We start from the raw sequence: 22,689 nt of genomic DNA, 5'->3' as shown, positions 1-22,689 counted from the left end.
CAAATGAGGATCCCTGGGGCCAATAAGGAAATCTCATCGATGCGAGGGCTCTTAAATTTATGATGACTGTGTCAGATGTTGCTAATGCATTGCGAATAGTTTTTAATAAGCTGAATGAGCTCAATTAGCAATGCTAGCTCACAATATGCTAACAACTTCTGAGCTGAACATGATATTAAAAGTTCAGTTTTAGACTTGAGACACAAAAGAGAATAAATTGCACTCTTCTGAAACTCACTGAATGTCTGAAAGAAATAGGCACAGAACTGCGTCTTCTACTGTTGTTCCTTAAACCGCTGAAACGTTTCACTGTGTTGCAGGATACATCTGAATACTTTTTTTTCTGCCACAAATGGACAGATGAATAGACAAAGGGTCTATACACCGACAGTGTCTAAATTACACGTGAACCATAGCAGAACACTACTTGCAGCTGAAAGTAATAGAAAGCTCTATGAAAACTATCTTAAATTACAAGGACCATTTCTCGTTTCGTGTAACTGAAATTCTGAATGTCTTCACGCTGTCATCACGGACCCGGGTACCTTAGCTCCTTCTGTATCCTTCAAGTTTTGTTCAGGTCCTTGGGCTGAGCAGGCCATGGTTGCAATGGCTCCCCAGTTCAGGTGTCACAAGCCACCCCGGCAGGGTCTTGCTGAAGTCTTTTCTCAGATACCCTTCAGGGACATCCCCTTACGACTTACCTGTTTGGAAGCACTTAGTGTCACTTGCTTTATTGAGACTCTCAACTTCACCTTTTGAGAGTGAGGAAGATCCCAGCCTCTGTTGAAGGACCTGACCACTTTGCAAGAGGGTGAGCAAAACAGAGGTTCTGTTTGCAAGGAAGAAACAGAGGAATGCATGTAGGAGAAGGGGCCAAGAGGGATAGGTCTCAGTGTCGATGTCAGTGATAAATCACAGAGCGTCATAAAAAAAAAAAAAAGGTCACAAGTGGATTAAAATCTGCCCCGCCTCGGATTTTCCACAACCTGGCATTTCTGGATTAAAATCTAATTGCAGTTGGAATCCAGGTCACTATGTGGTTTTACTTTATGGAGCAAATATGTCCCCCCGCCCCACATTTACTCATAACCGTAAACTGAATTCTAGAAAAATTAATCTAATTTTTCCATTAATTTATTTTATAAAAAGTCTCTGCCACTTTTTCCTGAAGTCTTTTTTAAAAATGTTCATTTATTTATTTTGGGGGGGGGGGGGAGAGAGAGAGAGAGAGAGAGAGAGCACCCAAGTAGGGGAGGGGCAGAGAGAGGAGAGAGAGAGAGAGAGAGAGAGAGAGAGAGAGAGAGAGAATCCCAAGCAGGCTCCAAACTGTAAGCGTGGAGCCCGACTCAGGAACCTGAGATCACGACCTGAGCCGAAATCAAGAGTCAGATGCTCAGCTGACTGAGCCACCCACATACCCTTCTTTCCTGTAGTCGTAGCTCAAAACGGTCTGTGAGCACATAATTAAGAAACTATTGCACAATATAGCAATCCATTCTCCTCGAAATGCTCCTAACTGTGAGCATTCTGTCTTCCTTCAGTGCATCCAAACTCCACAGAGATTGACTCCCATTATTTAGTACCAAGAAGGCTGCCTTTTTTAGGAGGCGGAGTGCATTTGCCTTGGAACGACAGAAACCTCCAGAGTTTCAGCGTTTTGGTAGCAAATAGAAAGATTATTAGGCACATCAGTGGATACCGAGTTCAATAACCTACGTTTAGATTTTAAGGCGGATTTTATTTATTCATTCATTATTCATTTATTTAAAAGCTGTTTCTTTTTTTATTTTTTTTCTAAATTTTTTTTTAAACGTTTATTTTTGAGACAGGGAGAGACAGCATGAACAGGGAAGGGTCAGAGAGAGAGGGAGACACAGAATCTGAAACAGGCTCCAGGCTCTGAGCTGTTAGCACAGAGCCTGATGCGGGGCTCGAACTCACGGACCGCGAGATCATGACCTGAGCCGAAGTCGGATGCTTAACCGACTGAGCCACCCAGGCGCCCCAAGCTGTTTCGTTTTTTAAACGGTTATTTGTTTATTTTTGAGAGAGAGAGAGTGAGTGAGCAGGGGAGGGGCAGAGAAGGGGAGGCAGAGAATCCCAAGCAGGCCCTGCATTGTTCACACAGAGCCTGATGCAGGGCTCGATCCCACCAACCGTGAGATCATGACCTGCGCCAAAATCGGGAGTTGGACTTTCTACCCGCTGAGCCACCCAGGCACCCCAAGGCTGGATTTTAATCACAGGAACTCAGAACGAGATCTCTGCAGTGAGCTTATCACCTGAAATGAAAGAAAGTGGCCGTAAGATGGGGACTCACATCAAGAGAGCGAATGGACGACTGTGGACGGATACCAAAGCAGACCCATGGGCGAAAAAACACTGGATGTTGACATAAGAAAGGAACGTGGTACAGGTCTAGGTTGGGCCTTTATGAATTCTGCGGAGTTAATAGTTAATAAGCAGGGTATAGCTACACCTTTATGTTATCTGTGGTTACTTAGTAAATGGTACACAGTTCATTCTGTATATGGGTCAGTTCTAAGCTCCGTATGTGTGCGTGTGCATGTTTTCATTGCAAAACCCGAAGTTTAAAAAACATAACAAAACGAAGCCAAAACAGCTCCTTCGGGGTTGCTGAAATGGGTTGACCCAAATGATTTTTGTGGTTTTGCACCTGGACCCTGGAGTCGACAATAAACTGACATTAAATGGGGGCATCTATAAGACCTTCTGTCATTTGTTTCTGCCATGGGATAACATGTACAAGTTTATAAACCGACCGAACATTTACAGGGGGTCTGTAGAGACGAAGCGTCCTTTTAAAGATTCTTTTTTTTTTTTTTTTTTAATTTATTTATTTAACCAGAGCCGAGGTCAGATGAGCTGCCCAGGCGCCCCTAAAGATTCTTTTAAAGAAATCGCTTTTATATCATGGGTCAAATTAAAACAAAACAAAAAAAACTGTTAAGAAAATTATTATATGTCTATTTTTCTTTTCCAGTGGGACCTTATATCTTAAGTCATTGTTTTAGTTTTCTTGCCAGGCAAGTGTAAAGCTTTTCACAAGGTTATGCATGGCTGTCTGACATCCTTTTATCTCTTTATTTCCTACTTTACCTTCAGTTCTGCACATTCTGATACCTTTTCTGCCTTTCCAACAGAGATGAACCACTGATGCTCCAATGTCTCTCCTCTACCCACGCCCCACCCGCCCCCCCTCCAGAGGCCAGAGAGCCCATACTGCTCTCTTATTGACAAAACATTTCTTTTCAAGTGCGACGTTGCTATTTCTATCCAAACCAAATGAGAATGAAAAGGAAAAGAGATACGTAAAGGAAAGGACTTTAAGGAAAAGAGATACGTAAAGCACAGAAATCCTTAGACTTTGGAGATAGGCACCAAGCAGGAGGAATTAACATTTTGTACCCATAAGCAAATGGTATTTTTATTATGCGAAGAGTTCACAGCAATTAGCAAAGAAAAGATAAACCACCCAAGAAAACAAAGGGACAAAGGCTATGTACAACAAACAAACAAAAGGAAAAATCAGTAAACGTATTGAATGCTTTAAATCTCATGACCCACAAATGGAATACAAATTAAAGGATGACACCATTTTTTACGTATCAGACTGTCAAGGACCGAACAGCGTTATGTTCCCTAACATTGACAAGAGTGGGAGGAGATGGGCGAGACGGGCATGTCATATCCTGCTACCAGGAATCCACATGTGTGCAGACTTTCCCTAGGGCATTTTGGTGGTGCCTATCAAAGCCTTAAACATGCTTAGTCTTTGAAGGAGGAGCACTTCCAGGACTTTATCCTAAGGAAATAATTAGAAATCGTGCATTTCTATGTGTCAGGATGCTCTGTGTAGTGCTATTTGTAATATTAAAAAAAAAAAGACATGCGACGTAACATTGGAGGTCCATTGGAGTTTAATAAATTATGTTGTTTCCATGGGATGAAAGAGAATGTTAAACAATAAGCACGTGTTCAGAGACTACTTGATGCGAGGATGTGTACATTAAGTAACAAGGACCTTTTATGGCAGACAGAGAGAAGGGGGGCAACAAGGGTTTGGGGGTCAGATGATTGGGGTTTGAATTCCAACCTTTTCACTGATTATCGAGCTAACTTGTAAGATTTAAGACAATGTATATAAAATAGCTTTGCCAAGAACCTGATGCACAAAAAGCTTTCAATCAATAATGCTACTGACGTCACCCAAATATCATCAACACTCAAAGCTAATGCCTGTGGATAATATGTAAATGAAATCTCATGAATATCACTATCGCTCCATTTATGCTCTTGCCCCCACTTTCTCACACAGAACCTCCCATCTACCTTGAAAAGTACTCTCTCCGATAAATATCTCTAGGGGTCCCCCAAGTACATGCGAATTACTTTGCCATTTATTTTCACCAATCAGCTCCTGCCACATTGTTTGTGACTTCAGTTGTTATTTACTGATTCATCTGTTCATTCATTCATTCATTCATTCAAATATAGCAAGCACCTATTATTAAGCAGCTCTATGCTACTCCAATATACATTGTCCTGGGTTCTGCTTTCTTGGAGCTTACGCTCCCCTGCAGGGACAAGAAAACATACGTATTTACAAATGAATATGCACCTTGTATTTTGAATGGGCTGGATTCGGTTGTCCGGTGATCCTAGGTTTTCTGCTCATGTTTAAGTTTGGAGATTAAAAAGTTGATGATGCGCCTCATGGATATGGGGGGGGGGGGAGGGCTTGTCCCCATGGTCATCACTGGGAGGATCTGGCAGAACAACGTCAGGATCTGGTGGCGTTTTCTTTTGGTCAAGTCAGATTCCATTCTCCTATGGATGGCAAGTCTGCTGCCTGCCTTGCTGGGGTTTCAACATTCAGTAGGGCACCTCAGCTCTCAACCGTATTGGCATCCTTCCAGCTGTTTACCCCATGCAGAGAATGAACCTCCAGGATTCTGCCAGGCTGGAAAAAGGACAGTCACCCAGCTGCATTGAGTGCAGCTCTAGATTTGTGTTTTAAACACTTTGAACCAATTTGTATTTTAGTTTCACCTTTATGCCACTTCCAGAGGTACCTGGTGCCATCATTATCTGAGCCTTGTGGCTTCTTTGGTGCAATTAAAGTTATTTTTTCTTTCCTCAGTGGAAGCTAGGGTTCAATGTTCTCTGGCTTTCTAAATCAGTTACCAGTCATTCTTTTACTATTCAGCTTTTACTTTTTAGCAAAATTCAGTTGCTATCATCTCCTTTTCTTTCTTTCTTTCTTTCTTTCTTTCTTTCTTTCTTTCTTTCTTTCTTCCTTTTCCTTCCTTCCTTCTTTCCTTCCTCTCTTTCTTTCTTTCTTTCTTTCTCTCTTTCTCTTTCTTTCTTTCTTTCTTTTCCTTCCTTCTTTCCTTCCTCTCTTTCTTTCTTTTTCTTTCTTTCTTTCTTTCTTTCTTTCTTTCTTTCTTTCTTTCTTTCTTTCTTTCTTTCTTTCCTCTTTTTTAGAAAACTCCCTTCTGTCATTCCAGTGTTTTGAGAAGGAGCAGAATTAAATGCAGATTTTTAATCCGTCATATTTAACTACAAGTCCAGAATTTAAGATTTTTCAAAGTTGGTTGGTTGGCAGGGGCTGCTCACAAGTTTTTAACGTGAGGGATTTTTGTTTGTTCATTTGTACATTTAGTTAGAGTAGATATTCTAGAGCTGTCCGTGTGCCAAGCCACATGGTGTGATATGGCAGGAAAGAAGAAAGACTCTCTTCCTCTTTTGAGTCATACAGTTTTACAGCAATGTGGTGGGACATTTCTTTGGGGCTTAATTTGCAGCTTTTTGTTTACAAAGGATTCTCTGATGAGTCACTGGAAGTTGGGGTCTGAGAGGAAATCCAGGTGGCAGAGACTATGATTCTGGCTGATTCTATCAGGCTCTTTCTTCCCTTAGGAATCTCCAAAGTTTGTTTCTGTAGTTTCTCAAACATGGCTAGTCATATCTCAATCCCAAGAGAGGACACAATTTAGGCTGAAGTTGGGATTCTCACTACATGTATTTATTTAGGAGAAGACTTTTAGATCATTTAGCTGACTTCTTCATTTTACAGGAAAGCAATCTGAGGTCCAAAAAGCTTTAATGACTTAATTAAAGTCAGGTGGCTAAATAAGTAAGTGGTAGCATCTCATGACTGGAGCTGTAATCAAAGAAGCTTAACAAAATTTGATATTCTTTAAGAAAGTGATATTCAGGAAACAAAAAAAGTTATCTCACTGTGTAAGACATAAAAGGCAAATTTACTTAGCTGATCCTAACTGCATAAAGGTAATGCCATGAAATGTGACCCTTCATGTTTTATCCACTTCTCCATCCAACAATGCAATTTTAAGACAAAATAACTCAGATTTGCCGGACTCTGAAAATTTCATTTCCTAATACCAGTGGAATGGAGGCTTTCTAAATGTACCAATCCGGGATATTTTTGGTTCCTCAAATCCAGTCCCCATCTCCTCATTCTTTCTGATCTTCCATTGTTATTCATTCACAGTGACTATTGTTTGTTTGCCTTTCTCTATTCATTTCTCTTTTTCTGTGATAGCTTTAATTTTCACTTTGGAACTCACCTCTGCTTATTCCCAGCCCCTGTACTCTGGGGGACCATGTAACTCTCCCCTGGCCATGGTGGTTGGTTAAGAGGTGGGCATTTTATTTCAACTATTATAATCAGAGGATAACCTAGCACTTCCACTAGTGAAAGTAGGGCCAAGAAATGAAGGGAGGGAAATACCATGTGATGACTTTATTTGAGCTCTGGAGCAAGCTATACCTGAAGCCAGAATACTTCTGACTTATAAGGTAATATGAAATAATAAATTTTCTCCCTTCTCCCTTTTTTTCTTAATCCAGCTTCAAATATGAGCAAAAATGTTTTCTGTCACTTGTGTGGAGGAGGAGAAATCATTTTCCCTCTACCCTTCTAGGTTCTTGCCTGAGACCCCTGTAATAGAACACAGGTTAATAGGAAAAAAACCACAGTGGTTTAATAACATGCATACCTCCTGTATACATGGGAAAGACTTAGGAAAACTGAGCAACTCTCCAAAATGTCGCAAAACACCACCTTCAAAAACATCTGCAGGTAAAGACAAATGAAGCCATTAGGCTGGGGTGGGGAGCTGATTTTCGCAGGTAACCAGGAAAGCACGGTAAACAAGGGTAAGGTTGCTATTCAGATTTAAGTCAGGGCCTTCTCCACTGGTAAGAATTTCTAGAGGTTTAGAGTCCTCCTTCTCTTCTAGTACAGAGAGGAAGACACCCTTAAAAATGGAGATTTCCCTTATGAATATAAATTTTTCTCACAAAAGAGTAACTTCTCCTAAGTTTTCAGAGGTTTTCCTAGGTCTGATGTTTCTTAAAAATAATCAGCCTAGGAGTGCCTGGATGGCTCACTCGGTTAAGCGGCCGACTTCGTCTCAGGTCATGGTCCCACAGTTCATGGGTTCGAACCCCACATCGGGCTCTGTGCTGACAGCTCAGAGCCTGGATCCTGCTTCAGATTCTGTGTCTCCCTCTCTCTGCCCTTCCCCCACTCATGCCCTCTGTCTTTCTCTCTGTCTCAAAAATAAATAAACATTAAAAAATTTTTAAAAATCAACCTAAAATAATCTTTATGCCAAAGAGACATAGTTTAGGGTGACAACTTCTGCTCCCCTTCACTTGCAAACAAAGGAATCTTAACCATTAAATTTTTGGAACAAAACACTTGCATACACTTATTTCTTTAATTAAAAAAAATTTTTTAACATTTATTTATTATTAAGAGACAGAGAGAGACAGAGCATGAGCATGGGAAGGGCAGAGAGATGAGGAGACACGGAATCTGAAGCAGGCTCCAAGCTCCGAGCTGTCAGCACAGAGCCCGACATGGGGCTTGAGCTCACAAACCATGAGATCATGACCTGAGCTGAAGTCAGATGTTTAACTGACTGAGCCACCCAGGCACCGCTGCATACACTTATTTCTTAAGAACAAATATTAATTCTAAGTAACCATGTGATCTGTTTGCAAATGAAGACAGAGAAGATTTTCCTAAATGCACAATATTCATGGGCCTCTGCTCACCATAGGGATAGAGCTTTACATTATGAAACAGAGAATGACAGCCTTAACTTTGTTCATTTTCCAGCTTCTGAATTTTGGCCAAGTGGCTACAAGTGTGTAGGAAATGTGAACTGTCCACACAGTTTTCAAACGATGGGACCAACTGCTCCACTGATGGTCACTTCATGAAATTTCACAGATATTGTAACTGAATCCAAGCCCATTCTGCTCACTGCACGATAGGCCAAGAGGTGGAGAGACAAGATGTTGGGAAAGGAAAGGGACTTATTCTGAAAGCCAGCAAACCAAGGAGATGGTGGACGATTGTCCCAAAGAACCTTCTCCCTGAACATGATATTTGAACTTCTTTTATGTTAGGAAGAGGGGGAGGCAGGAGGGAGTTGGAGTCAAAAGGTGACTGACATCTGTAAACATTGAGGGAAGTCAGGTAACTTCTTTGTCCTTGGTCAGTTGATCTTTGCATACAGGAATCTGGTAAATCTTAGCTATAACATGTCTACCTGCAAGGTTAAGCAGAAGTTTCTAAGCTATAGGTCACAACAGCAAGGGAAATAGAAACAACATGGAATCAGACATGCTAAGTTTCTCCCTGGTACAATATAACGACCGAAATGACCGTCGTTTTTATAGAATGTCTGGGCACAGTTCAGACCCTGGTTTCCACAGTACTTTCTTCAAGTGAAGGGACAGAACTAATAGAAAAGGCTTATTATACCAGCACCCCAATAAGCTACCCATCACCCCATCTTGGGTAGGGAACAGTTATACTTCTAACATGTCAGTAGCCAAATATTTTCTTTCAATTTTAGATTTTTAAATATTCAAACCTGTTAAGAAGAAACGGGTCCACAATGGAGTCACTTGTGCTAAGCTCAACAAGACTTAATACCTAACTTAATTACAGTTTCAGCTTCCCCAGGAATATAATCTTAACCAGTCGGTCTGGAATTTTCTGGTCAGCACCAATGAGGTAATCTGCCAAATAGGCCCTTTCTTTGCCCCAAAGGAAAATGAGGTAATCTCCCTAATTGACCCTTTTGTCCCTGAAAGGAAGGTGACCTCACCTGAAACAATCCTTTTTCTTTCTTTCTTTTCTTTTTTTTTTTCCATTAATGATTTCCTTGCCCTGCCTATAAAAATCTTCCCCTTTCTGTAGCTCATTTCTATTACTAGATGGGATGCTGCCTGATTCATGAGTCATCATTCAATAAAGCCAATTAGATCTTTAGAATTTACCTGGTTAAAAAAAATTTTTTTTAATGTTTATTTATTTTTGAGAGAGAAAGAGACAGAGCACAAGCAAGGCAGGGGCAGAGAGAGAGGGAGACACAGAATCCGAAGCAGGCTTCAGGCTCTGAGCCATCAGCACAGAGCCCAACGCCAGGCTCCAACTCACAAACCATGAAATCATGACCTGAGCCCAAGTCGGACGCTTAACCGACTGAGCCACCCAGGCACCCCTTACCTGGTTAAATTTTTGTTATTTAACACAACCCCCTTTTACCTATCTCAGGTTGTTTAAAGAACTGACCAGAGTGACGGAAGGAGTTCACACCACCCTTTGTGAGAACTTTCCAGAGTCCTGACAATCTACAAATAGCCAGAGAAGCCACTTGATCACAAAATGAAGAACAGGTCTCTAAAGTCTATGGACCCGTTAGCCAAACTGTATACTCAGGAAATACAGAGGACTTATCAACATTGAGTACATGTTGTGTGTTCAAAATACTGGGATATATTAAATAATACACACCCGGAGAAGTCCCTCAAGAATGGAATTCCTACACGGGCATTGATTCATTAATTGAGACCTCCTCAAGTTTGGATTAAAGAGATGCAGGTCTTTTATGGTTGCTCTGGCAACCAGGTATGGAACAGAGGCAAGTCCCATGTGTGTCTCCTGAACCTCTGCAGTGACAGACAGCAAGTGACACAAATGAGCTCCTTTAGGAGCTTATAATTCCTTTCATTTATTCAGACACTTAATTTCTATCTTCATTGGAGCATACTTCAAAACATTTCATGAATTATACTACTTTTATGGAAAGGTAGTTAACAGAAGTTAACCGGGTGAGCCTTTTCTCTCCAAGGTAGAACCAAGGCAAAGGACTGGTATTTCCTCACACCTGTGGAAGCTTAAAGGTCTTGATTTTGGTACAGAATTAATGCCAAGGCACTGGCTTTTTCTCCATGTAGTTCCCAGACCAGTGGTATCAGCATCACCTGGGAGCTTGAGAGAAATACAAAATCCTGGGTCCCACCCCAGACCTAGCAAGTCTGATTTTGGGGAAGGGGAGCAGTCTGTGTTTGAACAAGCTTCCAGGGGGTTCTAATGCAGCCAAAGCTTGAGGACCACTGTCCCAAAAGCCTGCCATTGGTTCCTCCAGGAAGAAGCAGGCCATTAGCACCTGAGTTCTAAAACATTCATTCTGAGAGAATGGTCTGGGGTCGTTCAGGTGAGCGCAGGTAGATCAGCAGAAGCCCCACCTATGGGCAGGTCCCACCATAGTTTTGATCTAGACAAGAAGTCAACAATTGTTCCAGATTTCCTGGAATGAACGGGACTGTTGTTCGTGGTCAGAGCTTCCAGAGTTCAAGTGAATCACCATTCTCCCAGAGGTTTCTAGAAAAAAAAGAAAAATCCAAAAATTGGCAAAGTCCAAGTAAGACGGAATCTATGATTATCACTTCGTCACTAGGTATGTATTGTGTGTTAGTAGTTATTTACAGCTCTAAGTGATTTATCTGTACTGTAGAAATTACTCCTCCCGCACAAAGGCTGCGGTGGGGCCCAGATGGGCCCAGAGCTTCTGCAGCACCTGTGAGGGGTGAGTGCTCAGACCCAGAGAACTCAGCGCTGGGCCTCCTGTCTTTTCTTAGACCAGCACCTTTCCCAGAGAGCAAGCTGCTGTTTTGGTGCTTCCTCTTTTTGTGGCCTGGAAGCAGGATGAGGGGGAGACATTAATCAATAGTGTCTGCACTCCTGTTTCTTAAACTATGAACCTGGGACCACCTAAATCCAACACCCTTGGGAGAGGGGCGGGGAAATGGTGTTCATTAAAACACAGATTCCTAGGCCCTGCCTTAAAACTGGTGAGTCAGAATCTCCAGGTCTGTGTTGTGAGGCTCTTTGTTTTAATAAGCAATGCCTGCCTCCCCTCTCCCCCAACACCGTGCTCTTAGATTCGGTGACATTTGGGAACCACCGATCTGTGCCATCTGACTTTGCTTCTTTTTTTAGGTTTTATTAGAATGTATAATCTGATTTTACCAATTAGAATTTCGGCCTATAGAAAGAATGTAAGCTTGGAAATGAGACTAATCCAGCTTCAAATGGATCCAGCCATGGTCAGAGGTAAGATTTCTGGCAGGTTGATGAAGTTGTTCGAATCTCAAGTTTTTCATCTGTGAAATGTGATGATTGTAATGTCCATAGTGTGAGAGCCCTGGGAAGAATCAATGAGAAACTGGGAGCAAAGTATGTATATATAATAGGGATATCTAAACATATAAATATACTACATGTAATATATAATATATAATACATGATGTATATTTATACATATACATATATGATACAAATAAACATATGCACGTATTTAATACCAAAGTATGATTTAATAACACTTTATAGCAAATTCATCTGTTTTCTGGTCCTAGAAGATTATTTTCTTTAATCTTTTTCTAAGTATTCCAAGACACTTCTTTCCAAATGGCAGAAGGAAGGGGGCGCCTGAGTGGCTCAGTCAGTTAAGTGTTGGACTTTCGCTCAGGTCGTGAGCTCCCAGAGCATGAGTTTGAGCCACGCGTCGGGCTCTGTGCTGGCAGCTCAGAGCCTGGAGCCTGCTTCGGATTCTGTGTCTCCCTCTCTCTGCCCCTCCCCCACTTGTGCTCTGTCCCTCTCTCTCAAAAATAAACATTAAAAATTTTTTTTAAATAAAAAAAAAAAAAAAAGAAACAAATGGGGGAAGGAAGGAAAGGAAAGGTATTGTAACATCTGATCTAATAATCACAACCTCCCTGCTTGGCAGGCGTTTTACCATCTGGAATTTACAGACGGGGCTGCTGAGCACCAGAGAGAGAAGAGAAACAGATTCCTAAGGCTCCAAACCTCAGGCTGTCTTGGGGTCCTCAAGGGCCAAGTCCCGCTCTGATGAACACCTGCTACCATGTAACCCTGTAGCGACCTCCAGTCCCCGGAACTGTGGAGTTTTACCTGCACACCACAGGGACCTTGCCTGTGAGGGTTCAGCAGATGTGAGCCCAGAGTTGAAAGGCCACCAAACGTCAGGTTCCCTGTGCCCAGCCTCCCCAGAACTCAGGGTTTTTACCCTGCAAGGGATGATTCAGTGCTTTCCTACCTGTAGCTAAAGAAACCGTGTTCTGATTACCACGCTGGCAGCGTGTGGCCTGAAAATAAAATAAAATAAGATAAAATAAAATGAAATAACCTAAAAACCCGTCTGCCCTTTGTGGCGACAGAAGTCTTCATCTACCTTTTAATGGCCTTAGTCATCCTATAGGAGTTATGATGACTTAAACTTTGTGTTGAATGTCAAACTTGATTCCAGTCTTAGATATGGCACCAGACCAGCCTATTAAAGCTTGACTGTGTGTTGCAAGAGGGGGAATTGGTATTTTGGGGCCCGAGAGAGCTGCAGATCAAATCAAATGCCCAGGTCATTGATTCCATCACAGGCACCGAATACTGTAACAGTCCTGGGAAAGGTCTCAATCCTTGTTTGGAATGTCCCAAGTCCATTTAGGGTAAAATACACCAACCAGTTCCCATGCAAACGTCTGCAAAGACTCCGTTCACAGACTATGGAAAGTCTAGGAATTGAAAACGGACACACTCAGTGCAAACCAGGATTCTAGATCTTTTTTGACTTATTGGAGAAACAATGGAAAATAAACAATCCCCAGATAATCTAATATTGCAGCGAAATTGGCAATATCTTTTCCTTTCATGCAATGTCAACGCACAGAAGACAAGCTTATCTTTTCCCTGTGGAAAAGTCAAGTAATTTGAAAATTCCCAAAGATGACAGTTTCTTCATATACAAGGGCCTTCCACAAATTTGGCCCGTCTTTTCAAAGCACAGATACAAGGTGATAATATTTCATAGGTAGGTGTGGCCATCATTATGTCAGTGTGTGTGCATAATCACCCCATAGGTAACAATTTCCATGGAATAAATGGGCTAATAGCAAGAAGACAAGAAGACGCCCTAGTAATATAATTTTTATGGGCTCTTTCCTTCACTCACTGACTTCATAGAAAGATATCTGCTTAATCTTACTGCACAGCTCCTGGTGGCAACCTCTGCTTGTAGGGTTTGGCTCTGTGGTCTTATCTGTAATCCTAGGACACCCTCTTCCACCATACCCAGCCTAGCCAAATGGAATCTGACAGAGAACAAAAAGTTTCAGGAGGTTTGCTTTCTGGTTCCCTTCTCAGAGCCAGGCAAAGCTGGGAGAGTCCTATTCTCATGGCCCATCCGTTTGGGGGAAATCCTCAACAAATCGCTCCTAAGCAGGGAAGGAACATCTCAATGATTTAGGGGGCTTTCCAGAGTCTCGAAAACCTGTCTGGAGTTATAGAAAATGTAAAGGCGGTGAAGAAGCTGCTGAAGATTATCGGGCATGAGGTGAAGAATGAATTCTTGCCATGTTAACATCCATCGCCAAAGCAAATGGGATGATTTATGTTTTCCAGAAATGGCGGTTTGGAAAAATCTGATGTTCGGCCATCCTGGGCCCTGACACTTGTTTTGCATTATAAAATATCATCTCGGAGATGCATCGATACATGACTTGATAGAGAAATAACATGTATCCAAAAGTGTATGTTGTACGTGTGTGTGCAAAAAGTTGAAATGACAAATCCTTGCTGGATTATGGGTACCATGTCAGAAACCAACGTTTTGGGATATTAGACTCAGGTTTGGTTTAAAAGGGAAGTTTTGATGAGTATCCTCTTCTGAATACGACGTAAAGGGGGAGTTTTGTTATGTTTCCACTTGACTGTCTCCCTCAGAGGATGTATTTACTGCTCACTGAATCTTAACTAGTGCTCTCTTGACTCTGTATTTTTTCCTTCATAGCAGATCAGAGACTATTTATCTTCTGGTTTTTCACTCTACAGTGCAACCAAGCCCTATGAAAATAGGAACTTCAGAGAGTCTTCTTCATGTTATCCCCACTACCTAGCAGACTACCTGCTACATACATAGTAGGTGCTCAATAAACATTTGTTGAATTAATGGTCAATTGAGGCTGACTCTGGGTTAGGACATAAGAAGAGTATTTCTAGAATAGTGTGTACCTCTGTAACAGCATGTCTGGAAAGGAAAACTGAAAAATGAGAGATGCCAGGTAAACTCATTTCTAAAGTGAAGATTACTTTAGTTCGCCAATAAGGGATAAAACTTAAGTATAACGCATTTAGTTAAATCTGATTATTTGTGATATAAAGGATAAACTTAGGAACGAAATCCTCACATCTCTGCGGTGGACATACAGTGTCACTGAAGGATCGTGGGAATCTATTTCCTATGGCACTGAACCCATGCCAACCAGGACCTGTCATGTGTAAGGTATCCAGTTAGAACATAGGCAATGTAGTATGATGAGTGATTGCCCGTTCCAAGAAAAATGGGGTTCCTCTAAATGATAGGATTTAGAACACAAGGAAACCAGGCATTAGTTTTTAGGGTCTCTCTCTCTCTCTCTGGGAATACAGGTGAGCCAAGGACAACCCAGCATAATTAGCTTGTTCTGAGGCAATTCCCAACATGGCACTGAAGGGAAACAATTTTTTATTAAGCCCATAGTGTGATTCCGGCATTTTATAGCCTTATCATAATTTATCTTCATGATGATGCATAGAGATCAGTGCTGTCTCTGTTTCTCAAAGGGGCAACTGAGGGTCAATGCCATCCACCTAAGGCTTGTAAGGATTAAACGAAGATTCTCTGACTCCAGACCTTTCTCTCCCGAGTGGTCAGCAGAACGACTGGGGGATCCATACTATTTGATTCACAATAAAATGAGCATCTCTGTAAAATGTCTGGAATGTTTGTCCTGGTTTAGTTTTGAATTTTTGCAGATCTACAAGGAGTCAGGTGGCCTGTGTTTTAATTCTAGATTGTACTTGTAAATAGCACAGCCCCAAGCAGGTTGGAAATCAAGCATTCAGAGAGCAGGCAGAGCGTTAGGGTACGGAAGGAGCAACTCTATTTTCTAACATGTAAAATGGACCCAGTTGGACCCAGTTCATGGTGCTCTTATGAGGCACAAGTGAAGACAGAGCTTTGAAAAACATCGTGTCTTACCCAACGGAAGCTTATTTTCTCTTCCATGGAAATAAGTTTCTAAGTTAATTGAAGACAAAAATAATTAAATTTTTGTCCATTATTCTCCCAAGAGATCAAAGGTTGGCCTCTGCAGTTTTAAAGATGAAAAAAGCTACTTTCTCATCTAGTGCCTTTTTATTTGCATTTTCTGACTGTCTGATGAATACATGCCAGCAATTTCTTCACATTAGAGCTGTTGTTTTTTTCCCTTCTGGTGGCCTCTTACAGCTAATGGTGTTTAAGGGGAAAATCAGATGTTTGGAAAGTTCATTGGCTCAGGCTCACTAATAGGCCCTTCTCATTCTATTGTATCCTGCAGAAGAATTATAAACATGTCCTTCTCCGCCCCCACCCTCACCCCACGTCGCCTTGAAAAAACTTTTGACAAAGACCAAGCTGCAAGGACACATTGTGGCTCGTCAAAAGCCGGCACCAATTTGACTAATGGTGTGCACTTTGTTTTCAGATTCTCTTAATACTTTAAGCACTTAACTGGAGCCTGTGTTCATCCTGAGCTCTAGCCTGTGGTTTCCAGGCAGAAGTAACCCACCTGACATTTACTGCCCCTGTCTGTGAGTTGATAAGGCCGTCTGGAGTCTCTAAAGTCCTTTAAGTCTAAATGTCAAGCAGGAATGGGGTGCCTCCTGCTGAACAATGTGTGTTGTTTTAAAATGATTACTTAATATGAAGAGTTTTCCAAGCTCACTCATGTGAGGGGTATTTAAACAGGGTAATGGGGTATCTTTAAAATGCCTTTTTGGTTGGCAACTTAATAATCTCCCTCTTGTTCAAATATTATTTACACCGCAGCACATCTGATACTCTCCGAAAGTTAAACAAGCCATTCGGGAAAATGGGATTGAATTGCGACAAGCTGAAAAGAAGCCCTAAGAGGTCTCGAGCTCATTTCTTCACGTACGGTAAGGTACGCCTTTGCGTGTCTTTTGTCCGTCCAGCTCAGGAGACGGTGAGGAATTTCACCTCCAGATAAACAGGAAAACGAGACCCATCCAATGGCATCTATTAAGCCAGACTCTGGATATATAAAGAGCAATTTCTGCAGAAAGTTTCTTTCTTTCTTTCTCGACGTAAATGCTCTGGAAATGATCACCTATGGGAGAATGGGCCATCTGATGCAAAACAAACAAACAGACAAACAAACAAACAAACAAACAAAAAATGGGGCAGAGAGAAGCCCAGGAACCCTTCTGCTCCGGAAGGCTGCAGTCCTTGGGGCCAGACCTGTGCAGATCTGAAGCCGTTATCGTGTGAAGCTGGTGGACAGTCACCACGTCACGACCCTCCCGCTATGGTGGTCACCTCATACATTTTAGGTGGCGACAACCCCTTTAGATATGTGCCCTTTCCTATTTTTCCCCCTAAATTACATTCATTCTTGATCACCTTTAGAAAATCTCTAATTAGGAAAGAAAGATCAGGATATCAGAATCTAAAGCCTATCATCCATATAGTCCAGAAGATGCTTCAGTTCTGAACTTAAATTAAGATAAACATCCTGGGGGCATCTGGGTAGCTCAGTGGGTTGAGCGTCCAACTTCGGCTCAGGTCATGATCTCGCAGTTTGCGAGTTCAAGAACCGCGTCGGGCTTTGTGCTATCAGCACAGAGCCTGCTTTAGGTCCTCCGTCCCCCCTCTCTCTGCCTCTGCCCCGCTTGCCCTCTCCCAAAACTAAAACATAAATAAATGCATAAAAATAAAATAAATTTCTCATCACATGCAGAAACACGTATGTGTGTGTACAGACACACACACACACACGCACACACACACACACACGTATTTCAGTTTCCAAAGAGAGACTAGAAGCTTGATGATACTCATTCTCTGGCTGTGACACTTCCGAGCATGTGAAGTTGCCAGTGAAAAATCTCTTCCCTGTCTAGGGTGTTTTGGAAAGTCTGCGCATTTGGCGCTCTGTTGGCAAAGCCTCTGTGATTGACGGGGGAGGGAGGACACGAGGAGGAGGAGAAAGTGCTGTGAGCCAGGTGACAGGCAGTCAGCCTTGAGCCTGGGCTTCCCAAAAGCTTGGCCCGTGACCTTGAACAAGTCCAGGGTGTTTGTTTTCTTATCTGTCAAATGAGGATCACAGGATCATACCAGTGCCTTCCTTCCAGATGCGTGGTGTCACTGAAAGAGCAGAGCAGGGCGAAGGAGCCTACTCTGCTCCGATGCTCAAGATCCGTTGCTGTTTTGACCGCCCTTTCTGTTGAATGAGCCCCAGCCCTCAGGGGGCTGTGGCCGCTCCCCGACGGCTGGGGGGCCCGGCAGGTTGTGAGGAGGGAGGCCTCATAGGCGCATCCAGGGGCACCTGGGGATGGGCCACTGGGTCTGTTGCTGTTACCAGTAACAACCGTCTAGGGGAGATTTCCCTCAAGGGTTAGAGCCCTTTCCTACATGGTTTCGCCCTTGACCCCAAATCAGGGCCCCCCAGCCCCAGCAAACAAACAACCGCCACCATATTCGTGGGCCGGGTGGGCCCGGCGTTGCTGGGGGTGAGGAGTGTGAGCCCCGACAGTTCCAGGGCTGTCAGTCCGGTCCCTTCCTGCACCCCCGTGACCAAATGTGGAGCCGTAAGTGAGCTGGAGCACGAAGCCCATTCCCCCAGCTCCTCAGTCCAGGGCTCAGCATCACCCTACAGGCCGAGCAAGGTGAAGGGGCGTACCCAAGATTCTGCGGAATGGAGTGCCGGCTTTGTGGCCAAGATGGGGGGCCTGGGCCTCCTGGCTTCCAGGTTCCTGCTCTTTCCAGCAGAATATACAGTATCACTGGAGCCACTTTGGTGAGGGTGTGAAGTCCCCATGGCCTCAATTTCAGCCGCGGGGAGCTGGGACTAGCACGAAATTGGTTATGGGAGGAAAAGCTGTACTCCACCAGGAAAGAGGGCAATTTTCGACTCCTTGGCACCTAGAAGAGGCCTCCAGTGATGGCTGGCAGCCTCTGAAAACCCTTCCCAGCTGCTGGCACGAGAATTTGCCCGGCCTAGGTGGAAGTCATTCGATCCTGGGGGGCTATGCAGCAATGGTAAAAGCTGTTCCAACAGTCCAGAGGGCACCAGATCTGTTTCTAGCATATCAGTCAGGTAGCAGAGAAGCCGCTGCATGGTCCTCTCATGGTGGGAGCTGCCCCTGAGATCTCAGGGGGCCCCAGGTGCCTGGTGTCCACCCCAGGCTCCTTCCTCGGGAGACACACGGTAACTGTTCTTTGTCCCGCAGGCCCTGCCGTCCGTGGCCGCGTCTCTGCTCCTCTACGTCTGAACCCACACCAGTGCCTGCGTCAGGAGGCAGCAGGCCAGGCCAGGCTCTGTACTGCTGCCCGTAGCTGGGTCCCACCCCTGGAAGGTCGGCTGCACTTGCCTGGGCAATATTTCTGTGGTTCGCTCTACTTGGGCCCCGGGCGCCTCATGGGGGAGCAGCCCCTCATGTCCCTCTGTTCAGTCCCCCACAGCCGTGGCTTCCGGGCCCAGCCCAGCTCCATCCAGCTGCGTCCAGGCCAGCTCAGGGCCCTGGGAATGTAGATGGTCCGCATGCCAGGATCACCATGGCAGGGTCCCGGTCACCACTTAAGGGCACATGAGATTGCAGAGTGACCCTGCCCGACTGGTTGAGGCACATTTCTATGTAAAACATTAACGTAGGGTGATTTTTAGCCTTAAGATACAAGAAAACATTCCACAAAAGGGTTCAAAATCCTGGCACCATTGATTCATGTCCAGTTGGCCCTGAAAGTTGTTTTGCCCTCATTTGGGCAAACAACTCCAACTCTTAAGTAGGATAAACGTCACTTTCCATTCATTCTATCTCCTTGGTGTCAGCCTATGCACCAGTGAGGCACAATGTCTCTTTTATAATTTTCTCCAGGGGTCCAGTGCTGCCAGCAGGAAAAATTATAGCCTCCCCTGTTACTAAATCCAAAAGTCTGGTCCAATGACCTTTGCTTGGAGACTAAATTTCTCACCGCTGCACCAAAAAATCCAGCAAAGGGCTTTGATCCTGAAAAGCATTAAAAGAAAACAACACTCAAAACAAACAAACAAGTCAGCCCAGCCCAGCCTGGGCAAAGGGAGTTTCTTTTCATGTGGTTTCCTTTGCGCCTACATGCTGTGACAGGTTCAGGATGTCTCTGACTGTAGAACATTGGGATTTGATGTTTGAAGAGAGGAAAGCTGACCGCCCAGCACAGAGCTGTATTCAGAATCCGTCGGAGGGCCCCAACCCTCGCCTGGCAGCCGGCCTTGCCACGCCAGCCACCGGGCATCTCTCCCATCTCTTTGAGCTCATCAATGCAGGATGGTTCCTGCAGCCCATTCAGGGGTCTTAGAGCAGAGTTGAGGTGAGGGTGGGTAAGGTATGAGCCAGCGGGACAGAGCGCTGTGGGTGTGCGCGACGTCCCCTGCTGGTTCTGCGGCCACAGTGGTCTTGTGTGTCACTCTCATGCTTTCTGCCCCAGACCCCTCTTGTTCAGGGACTGGTTTCTGCAGGGACTGGGGCTGGGTTGATCAGGGTTGTCAGGAGCCTGAGCCAAGAGTGGGGAGGAAAAGTCAGGGTTCCACCATTCTTACAATCTTTACGTTGGTTGAAGGAAATTTCGAACTCATGTCTGAGTTCTCTGACAAGGGCGTGTGGTGGGATACAAGTGTCAAAAGTTTTATGAAAACGTGGAACACAGCTACGCTGCTTCACATATTAGAGCATGATGTCTGTCCCAAAGGGAAGAGAGGCACTTGTCCCTCCTTGTTACCCTGGAGGTGTCTCAGGCATGGCGTGTGCCAGGTGTAAAGTGACCCATTGGGAGATGCCCACCGTGAGACAGCAGAGCAGCTGGGGTCCCCACAGGACCAGGTATGTCTTCTTCCACAAACACAAACCTCCCAGAGACTCTCAAATATTTGAGGAGACTCTTCAGAGGATGAAGACCTCCTACTTGGGCAGGGAAAGACATTAGTCAATGACATGTGGGCCATTACTGTTGATGCTTCTCCACTTCAATCCACAGACCCCTGAGACTTGAGGAGGTGCCGGTTTTAAAAATTATGTTCCAAGCTGATGGTCCTGCCAGTCAACTGTGAGAAGCCCTAATTCAAATTACACTCAGGCCCACAGTGCAGACTTAGAGTAAATAGACATTAAAATGAAACTCTACGGCAGGGACCGCAAAGCTCTGGACAATAGAATTAATACTAAGCATCCCCACATCCTACGAGATTGCAGAACCACATCAGGACAAAGATGAACACCAGCCTGTGAAAGACAGCCTGAAGAGCTGAGAGAGAAAGACCTTTACAGAAGAGAGTGCTGGTGTGCTAATGTGTATCCCCCAACATGGGGAAAGGAAGGAGGACTTCCCCGTCAAATCAAGGCAAGTGATAGACTCCTTGGCATTGAACTCGTGTCCTCTGGAGTTTGACGCACAAACTCGGGAGTCTGATTCTATCAAATAAATAACAACGACAACAAAATGGTTTTGCTGGGATGTGGGTTTAACTCCATCATCAACATGACAGAGACACCTGTGTTTTTCCCATGAGTCCACTGGATCCATGGCAAGGAGATGGCTCAGAGACATGGGAAAAGAATCTGCCTTGGAAGGGAATTCTCCTGGAAGAGAAGTGTTGAAATCTAGGAAATCCAGCAGCTGGCCTGAATCAAGGCACCAGAGATGAGGGCTCCCGGCCAGAGGAAGAAGAGACTCCACACGTTGGCTACTCAGGGGCCCCAACGCCGGAGGATGACTGCATGTGAGGCTGGCCTAGACCTAACCTTCTACTGATCCAGTTGTGAAAAGGGTCAGAAACTGGGGCTGAGAGATGGAGAAGGAATGGAAGATCAACAGCAGGGACTAAAAGAAAGCCAACCACCCCCACCTCCTTCCCTGCAGGCTTTACAAGGGGGAACACTTTAATTTTAAGTGAAGTTTGGAGTTTTGATTATTATACAAGTCAGAATATTTTAAGTGCTGAAATGAGATTGTTTATGGGACTAAAAGGGCTTGGAAAAGCTATGTGATCTGCTTGAGATTTCATTTAGGCACATTGAAGAACAGGCTAGCCTTCAGGATGACTTTAATGGGGAAAGGTGAGAAGAATGCTTTTTTTTCTGAACCTAGTGAATTCAGCTTATTCAATAAAACATTTACACCATGAGAAGAAATATCCTGATCAAACCCAAACAGTGATCATCCTGACCAAGGAAGGAAAAAGGAGGGGGCTGTGTTATTCTGCTAGGGTGGTCATAACAAAGCACCACAGGCTGGGAGGCTTAAACAACAGAAACTTACTCCCTTATGGTTCTGGAGGCTAGAAGTCCCAGATCAACTTTGGGTTGGTTTCTTCTGCAGCTGCTCTCCTTGGCTTGTGGATGGCCATCTTCTCCTTGTGTCTTCACATGGTCCTCCCTCTGTGTATGTATATGTGTCTATATCTAAATGTCCTTGCTTCTTGTAAGAACTCCAGTCATATTGGATTAGGACCCATCCTAATGACCTCATTTTAACTAGATTATCTCTTTGGAGAACCCCTTTCCAGACATGGTTACTATTTCCATCACCACTCTCATTACAAATATTGATGATTTTCATATTCTTCCAATTATAATTTTGCAAAAAGTTAAAAGCACAACTCTCATAAAAATACAGAATGAACTCATGTTAAAAAGTATTATTTCAATAATGAAATCAATAAGATGATAAAGCTGATTCTACGAGCACTTTGAGGATCTGTCCATTTACATATGTTTTGAAAAAACATTGGAAAAGTTAAAGTAGGATTGCTAGGTTAGGTACAAAACTGGTTAATGTCCTACAGACTCATAAAAACTATCATCTTTGAGGTTATCTCTTTCCTGGACAAAAATCTACAAGTTAACGTGTAACTTTACAGTGTCTGGGTTCTAATCAAATAATAAATAGCAAACTCAAACACAGATACATTCTCCTAGATAATGCAATGATCTGCAGATAAGCTAGTAAAACATGTTCCAGTATGACACTGAAGAAACACGTCACCCACATTTACCTTATTTCCCAGTTTTTGATAATGTATCTGAATATTTACCATGGCTGATTGTTTCCAACACCGGGGCCTCTCTGAGATTCCATGTCTTCATCTTCTCTGATGACCTTGCTCTCCCCTGTTCTACCTCTTGTCCCAACAGTTCTTGTCTCCCAACCATGTCATACCCATCACTACAGCCCCTCCTTT

This window comes from Panthera pardus, unplaced genomic scaffold, assembly GCF_024362965.1.
Source record: "Panthera pardus isolate Hobbes unplaced genomic scaffold, ASM2436296v1 HiC_scaffold_6, whole genome shotgun sequence".
Classification (NCBI taxonomy): Eukaryota; Metazoa; Chordata; class Mammalia; order Carnivora; family Felidae; genus Panthera; species Panthera pardus.
Note: the sequence above shows the minus strand (reverse complement) of the source record.